Source organism: Microtus ochrogaster, linkage group LG2 (genome assembly GCF_000317375.1).
Source record: "Microtus ochrogaster isolate Prairie Vole_2 linkage group LG2, MicOch1.0, whole genome shotgun sequence".
Classification (NCBI taxonomy): Eukaryota; Metazoa; Chordata; class Mammalia; order Rodentia; family Cricetidae; genus Microtus; species Microtus ochrogaster.
Window position 1 is genome coordinate 23,766,624 of NC_022028.1, and position 8,475 is coordinate 23,775,098.

Here is an 8,475-nt window from a genome sequence, read left to right on the forward strand (position 1 = left end):
CCGCGCCCGCCCCGCGCGCCCCTGCGCTCCCCGCGCTCCCCGTGCGGCTCCTCGGGGTCCCGCGCCCTCTCTCTTGCCCTGCCGCTGGCCTCCGGCTCGCCCTCATCCGCGCCCCTCCATCTCTCGTGACCCTCGGCAGCCCCAAGGGTTGCAGGGGGACGTCCTGCGAGAGGGAGGGGACGGCGAGGAGGGATGCTCTGCGGAGCCGGGGCCGGCCTGCCGCAGCCGCTTGCCTCTCGCCCTCACCCTGGGTCCTGCGAGTAGTTCCTTGGCCTTCGCGAATTAAGCGGAACCGGCGGGGCGCTGCCTCGAGTGGTGTGCAGCTTTGCAGACCTGGGGTGGATGGATGCTGGGAAGGAAATGCCCTGGCCGCCCCAGGCGCGGTGAGAGTTAACTGTGCAGCCCACGGCAGCGCCGAAAACAAATCGTTTCAAATATCTGGAGCCAGTAACTTAAGTGAAATAAAAGAGGAAGCGGGAAGGAAGCTTCTTCCAAGAAGACCAGCTCTCAGCTGCAGTTTGGCCTCGGGGGTGTTGGGGGGAGAGCGGGGTATCCCGCTACTTCTCAGCTGGCCGGTCCCTGGAAACCAGCCTCCTTTCTTTTTATTTCATACTGGAAAGGCCTCTGGGTTTCCACTACAAACTTCCCGCCGCCTCTCCTGTCTGCAGAGTGGCAGATTGTCAGCTGGAAGGATGATAAAGTACCACTGTGGCTTATAAAAAAAAAAAAAAAAATCAAGCCCTTGCTATTATTACTCCCTTGGTTTGAAAGAATGTTCCCCTCTCGCTCATTATTATATACACTTTGAGAGTGGGAAGTGTAAATGTAGAGAGGATCTATAGTCAACTCTACGCTTCTGCTCTAAAATGAGGAATCCATGCGGGGGCGCGGAGTTGGGGGGGCGGCTCTCCCCTACTCCTGGCTACAGCTTCTGGGTTCCGGATTCCCCAGAATTCCTGGAGAGAGCGGCACTAAGTAAAGCTCACTGCTTACACCAAACCCGCATGCTTCGGGGAGGCTTTTGCAGTGTGTCGCCCTTTGTTCCTTTTCTAGACAAGAAGAGCCACCGTGTGGGGCCGCCAAAAAATTTAGCCCCTTTGATAGAAATCAACCTAGGAGCACCCCTTCTTGACTTCACCCACACCTGAAGGAGAATTAACGAAGTTCTGGTCACAGATAGAAAGTCAAAAGGCCACTTCGAGTTCTTTCCTGTCTGAAACTGGACCACAAAGCTTTCGGTCCTATCCTTTTCTTCCCTCAGCTTTGGAATAAATAGTTCTTCCTTTATTAACATCCAGAAAGAATGCAAAAATATCATTCGTTTCTAAATGAAGGCAGAGTCTGCATCAAATGAGTCCGGAGGAATGGAATTGTTATTTTACAAGCCAACAACTTCCCTCCTTTACCCCCCTCCCCCGTTTAGTCGAAGGCTACAAAAGAACAAAGGGAATATGAATATAGGAAAAAGTACAGGTGTGAAGGGCTGGAGTCCAAAATCTTAGTCTACAGTGTATTTGGAGAAAAGGGGGAAAATCTGCCTTACAGATACCTACTTAGCATAAGCCCTCTTGGAAATGTTTGCTCTGGCAAAAGTGAGCTATAGACATCACATGGAGACAGCCTTCCCAGGAACAAAGGCTGGGGATGGAGGGTGGAGGAGAGCCAGAGGGGAACGGCCCCTGTCTGGAAGAACTGCAAGTTCCAAGGCCTGAACAAGAAATGTGTCCTGTTCCTTGGGCTCCTGGCTGCAGCTGGGAGTCTTCTCCAGAAAGGAGACCTCCGCCCCTCACAGGGATCTGGCTTCCCTTCCCTTCCCACCACATCTGTTTATACAAAAGAGGCCGCTGAAGAACAAACAGAACCATGTTTACTGCGGGTCCCATGCCGTGCTAGAGGTTCAGGATACAGATTCAAGCTTCCTCGCAGTCACTGAAGATAAATAGGTCCCAGAAAAGGCAAGAAAGTAAGAGGGTTTAGAGCCTGGAAAGGAGGTTTATTCATAAAAGGTCTCTCCAAAAAAAGCTATGTAGCAACTGACAGATGTATATTTGAATTTCAACTCTGGGGCCCGATGTTTACATTTAAGTGTACTTGAGCCTAAAGTAATTTCACTGTGGGTACGTTTTAAATGTTTCCTCACAAATAATGTATTTTCTGTTTGGGAACTTTAACTGGAGGACAGATGCATTAGTATTTTATTTCCGGTGGATGTTTCTGTGAATAGAACCCAGTTGGAGAATGGGGGCTTTGGAAGAAGCCCAAAATGTTGTTGTAGATGATTGGTTTTTTTTTTTTTTTTTTTTTGCCTACGCTATGATGGAAATAAATTGAAAATAAATACTTTTCCCTAGTAAAATATAGACAAGTTAATGAGACTCTTGATTGGAAGAATTTACTATTTTATACTTTATGGAGCTGTTGAATGTCTGAACCAAATCAAGCACCTAGACTAGTCAAAATTTAAACCTTGAGACAAAGAAGACAAAAAGGTAGGGAAGGAGAGGGGGAAGGGAGAGAAAAGATGTGAGATGCTGGTACACTCTAGAATTGGAATGCCGGAACTAAAGGTCAAGGGGTTTGGATTTGTTGAGTTGTTGTTGTTGTTGTTGCTACTGCTGCTGCATTTGGTTTGGAGTTTTGGTGAGTTTTTGTTTTGTTCGAAGGTTTGGGGGCTTTTCTTTGCTTGGGTTTTGTCATGTTTGTTTTTGTTATTTTGGAAAGTAAGAGACTGCCTAAATTTAATAATAATAATAATAATAATTGAAACTGTTGTAGCCTTTGTATATCCTGAAGACCCAAGGGGCTTTTCTCCCGAGGGAGAAGCAACTTGTCCTACTGAGAGCTGAAGGGAACCACCCACGTAGGAGAGGGCCACTGAGAAAGGACTGCCGGGTTTCCCACCCTGGAAGGCTGGCTGGCTTTTTGGTTAGCTGATTTGTGCTAAATCCACAAAATAACGCGAGTAAGAAATGGATCCTGCTCAACACAGTGCACACACATGCTGTTGGCAAGGACTTCATCCTCATCCTGCTCCCCTGGAACTGGAAGCCTCTTGTATGCACCTAGAGGCAAATCTATGGCACCTCCCTAGCTTTCCTTGCTTAGGAACCAAGAGAAACTTGGCCTAACATTATCAATTCATGACATTTTCAAGACATGACTGGAACTCAGAGATGGCTTTGGGGAAGCAGTACAATCAAAATCTCTCTCTCTCTCTCTCTCTCTCTCTCTCTCTCTCTCTCTCTCACACACACACACACACACACACACACACACACACAAACACACACACCATCATCAACATCATTATCATCGTATCATCGTCATCATAATCCTGCCATTCCTCTGGAAACGAGCTAGGTCTGTGGATGGCCTTCCTGGAAGATAACGGGAGCCTCCTCAAGCCCTCCAGCCTCCTCCCTCTCCTCTCCCATCACTTCTCACAACACCAGTCTTTCCTCGTCCAGGGAAGCTGCAGATACCTCACTCAGTCAGCTTCTCCTTCCAGAGGCTTCCAGGGTGTTTGTAACTATGTCTAGGGTTTGCAAATAACCCCTCCAGGCTTTTTGCTTGCAAATTAGATGTTAATATGTCAAGCCCCAGGACAGAATAGATTTTTAAATCTAGCCCAGAGCTCCACTGTCCTCAGGCCTTTCCTTTCCTCTTCATAGGTAGCTCAGAGGTGGCTCTAGCCAGGGATCCAAGGTACCTTTCTATTTTTTCCCCCTTATTCTCCAGGTCCTGAGCAGATGGTGCGGCTGTGCTGGCTGTCATCACTCCTCCTATGTTTCCATGGAAACATGGGGCATAGGGACCATCTCTGCCTTGGGCTCCCTGACAGTACCCTCTAGTTAAGAACTCCACTATGGCCCTTCCTCCTTACTTTCCTGCTGTCCAGAGTTTTGTAGAATATTCTGGGCCACGGACAGCCAGGGCCATTTCAGAGATCCTCTGAGAGCATACTCCCTGCGAACGGTTGTAAATTGACTGGAAAAGGGAAGAGGGAGGGAAGCCAATACCCTAGTCAGGTGGCTGAAGCCAGTTTGGGATGGCAACATATATGTCCGCTCAGCCACCTTCCACAATGGCTGAGAATTGCCCAGATGTCAAATCGGATGCTTCTAAGGTTTTGTCTGTTGTGAGACAACGTATATTTATCGAGTGTGAGTGTACGATTAAGGTTTTACACAGTACTCACATCCTACCACCTGGAAATGTGCATTCCATTATTTTTTTTTTTTTTTAAGAAAACCAGGTTTTCCCTAAGGAATGCACTTTCTTCAAAGTTTCCAACATCCTCCTGGCTACATAATTCATTTATATAGCCACTAAGACATTAATTAGATTCAGAAGTCCGTGGAAACAGCGGAGCTAGGCAAGGTCAGAGGGCAAGCAGGGCAAAGAAAAGAGAGGGGGAAATGACCCCTGGGAGAGGGCGAGGAAGTGGAGGGAAATTTTTCATGCCTTTCAAGTATCAAACAAGACAAAGGCAATTTCAAAACGTGGTCAACTACCATAGCACTTTTTAGAGAATTAAAGTATTGCCAAACTTAGAGTCTGTTAATGTTAAAAACAGAAGTTGATTTGCATGATAGTTCTATGCATATACATCTTTGGTGTTATTGTTTTTCATAAGCTGCTACAAAGATTGCGGGGGTGAGGGGAGCTTCAGCTTATCATATCTTTAAAAAAGAAAAACCAAGGCAGTCACTCCTACTCAGGGTGGAAATACAAACAGAAAAGACCATCTTTTCATAAAAGTGTACCTCTTACCACAATTCACGTATTTCATGTTGCACTGACTGGTTGGCAGGCGAATCCATCATTTCGTGATATGAGAAGAACAAGAATCAACCACCCAGACTAAACCATAATATTTCCGCTGGCTCTTCGGCGTGCTTCTTCAGGATGCACACCGGACAGCTTTGCAGGATTCAAGACCTATGAACCTGCTTGGGGTAGTGGATAACTAGCCCTACAAGAGCAAGCATCTCTACCCACGGTCAATGGATCCTGTTCTGCATATCAATTCCATCTCATCCTCCCAAAAGCACATAAGGTATGTTGCCATGGTTTTCCTTTGCAAGTGAGTACACTAAGGAACAGATAAGTGTCACTAACCAAAGCATGGCAGATTGGGGATCAGATCTGGTAGCCACAACACCATATGCCACCCTGTAGCTTTTGCCTTAATTATCTATAGCATCGGAGCATCCCCATGCTCACAGGTGCTTAAATAATGAATGCAATGCAGACCCAGTCAAAAGCCAAAGGAAGCCCTCTACCCTGCTCTGCCGCTCTCCTTCCCGCCAGCTCCATTTTGGAGATCTGCCTGAGCACAGCATCAGTGAGACTCTCACACTCTCTCCGGGCTCAGGAGTCTTCCTTTGCAGCAGGAGAGACTGGATGGTCTTTGTCTCTGTCAGTTTTCGTCTCTGACGGTTCTAAAAAATGTGAGCCTTCTGGTTTTAGTTGTTGCTCCTGAGCTCTGCCAGACAGGCCTCCCTGACGTGTGTCAGGAGAGCCATAAACCTTTTCTTATTTAAAGGTAAGACCTCCTGTTGGCCTGTAACCAATCTCAAGGTGTTGTTTTGTTCTAAGCAGGATGGCCCGGCTGTCTGTTGAGTGTTAACAGACAGCAAGAACAGTGTGTCCAGGAGGAAGTGACTTGGGTTCCATGGGGGGGGGGGGCAATATGGGAGAGAAGTCACAACATGATTGAGGGTACTAAGTCCTTCCTTAGGAGACGTGCTGGTGTAAATGTGATGGTCCTCAAGCAGCCTCCAGGGGCCAGTGTCGGCTCCCAGCCTGAAACCAGAGATGTTTCAAATTGTATCTTGGGGATATCAATAGAGAAAAGGGCAGCAGTGTAAGGCCCTCATAATGTCCTTGGAATGGAGGCATCCCCCATAGCTTAGAGTCCATACCAGAGGTCTTCTCAAGAAACTGAGAGTAAAGCCTACCTCACCACAGCCAGACACAAACAAGCATGGCAGCCACTGCCAGTTGTCTGGCCTATCTGCCCTCCTGCTTGACACCAAAACTTAAGTCTGGTTTGGAGAATGAAAGTCTGGCTGTTGTAGGTGGATACAGTTAGATGCAGTTAAATCACTGTACTTCCAGTCTTTCTTACCAAGAACTGGACATGTGACACAATTCTGACCAATGAGACATGAGTTTATGCTTGCTACAGTTTCCCAGACTGTTCTTCTACTTGGAATGGACACTACCCTTTCTCTAGGTGACTTCCTTCTTCCTGTCCAGAACTCAGTCTGAGGCTTGAGAAGGAGCAGCTGCTGTGGACCTTAAGAGCCAAAGCAGATGCTAATTTGGCAGATCAGAGTTAAAAGGCTGTCAGTTCCGTGTTTCTGTCTTCCTTTGGTTGTCCCGTCTTCTGGGACTACTATGACTACCTGACTACCTACATCTGTAGTGTGGGTGTGTCATTCCTATCATGCTTTGATTACTGTAGCTGACTGATTAGAGAAGCCACAACTCCCTGAGTGTACCACACACATTGTAGTACAGGTCTACCAAGTGTCCCGGCTACCAAGTGACCAACAGGAGCACGGTGCCAAAGAGCCAATTGTGACTTACAAAAGACGATGATTACTTCCTTAAATACGATCTTGCCTTCTGGGCTCATTCCAGTTGTAAGAATGTCAATTAATAAGAAACGCATGCTCATTTGTCCAAAGACTGATTAATCCGGCTCCAGTATTTGTGGAATATTCCTTATTATTAGTTGTCCTTTATTTCCACATTATTTATTAACCAGGTTAAGTTATTGTTACAACCTCACAGGGATACTGAAAGATCCCAGTTATGGAAAACAGTGAAGGAATAATAATAGGCAGGCTTTCTTGTGTTTTTGCCACATTCACAAAAATATGCATGCTTCAGACTTTGCCATTGTTTCTACCAATAAACTAATTACCACTGTATGAAGCTCGTTTACTTCAGAAGGAGTTTAGAAAAACAGCTAATTAAGTACAGTATTTTGAAATTTAAACTGCATTACAGGGTTAGACCCCTATAATGAAATTGCAGAAGCTTGAAAGTAAAGAGAAACCATAGCAAGCTCTCTGTAGCTAGTGGCTAGCCTCCTACAGGATTCGACATCTCCCCCACACCAATGGTGTCTGCAACCTTGGGGTGAGCATTTCTAACGATACGGAGCTGCCTCTCTCAAAACACCCCCTCCACCATTTCTGAAGAGTTCCAGCCTGGCTGGGACCACACTTTTCCTTAGGTTGATGGGACGCACATTGATTTCTCTGAGTGTTCTTAGACCGTCACTAGACTATAGTAAGCACTGCAGCTCAGCATTCAGTCCCCCTGGAGCCCTCCTGTCAATCTTCGGTACAATCCTGAGTCTATTGGTTCCTATGATCTACTCAGTACTGTAGCGGAGAGAAGTCCCTGGGGATGTCATACAGAGAAACAGAGCTGGACACCGGAGTGAGAGAAATCCCAATTTCTTGCTTTCTGGAGAGAAGAGCGCTTCAGACAGAAGCTGGAGCTGACCTAAGAAGGAAAATGCTCACCAGAAGAGAGGGAGGCAGGAAAGTACTGAGGAGGGACATACCTGACACTCTGATGGTCCCCAGGGAGAAGCCCCACAATGCGTAGTAGAAAATAGAGGGAGATTACGGGAAGAGGTTGGCAGTGAATAGAGGAGGAGTCTCTCTCAAAGCTCCATGCTAAAGAGCAACAAAAGCAGGGTTTCCGAGGGCAGCCCCCAGTGTTCTCTCATCGTTCCTCCTCTTCTCTAAAGCTTGTTGTAATTCTCCCTGCTTGGTACAAACGGTCACAACTGTACGAATGTAGCATTGGTTTGGGCTTAGGAGAGCACAGAGGGAAACACATCCACTTGGACCAGAGAGAGTCTCTGGCTGAGATGCAAACGCTGTCGCCGCTGGAGGAATGCAGCCCCAAGTCAGGTCTGTACTTACAGGGATGCTTTTCCAGGCACACAGGGCATGGGGGCAGGTCCCAAGGGAATGCTCAATGACCACACGAGTCATTGCAGATATTGATTTCCCAAACGAGCATGGAGAGCCCAGGATGTGTTAAGTAATGGGTCAAGGAAGGAGATAAGGAGACATTCGAAGTTAAAGATAAACGAACAAAAGTCTTAGTCAGAAGGATCGTGTCCATACACCCTTACTCACTTACTCATCCTTGAATTTAGCAAATATTTATGGAGCCAGAGAAGCAGCATCGAGGTTAGCACCATAAGTAAGGCAGATGTGCTCTCACCAAAGAAGCTAGATTCGGTTATGTTATAATCATTCAGACTATGATGAGGGAGGGACATGGACTCAGGGGGATCCATGTACGAAGACTGGCTAATTTGTATTCCAAATCAAGAACTGACTCGTTTGGGAGGGCGTGTGAAAAGAGAACAAACCGCATATACGTGGCATCCCACAGTACATATCAGTCTGCTGGGCGCAGGAAACCGCATACGTG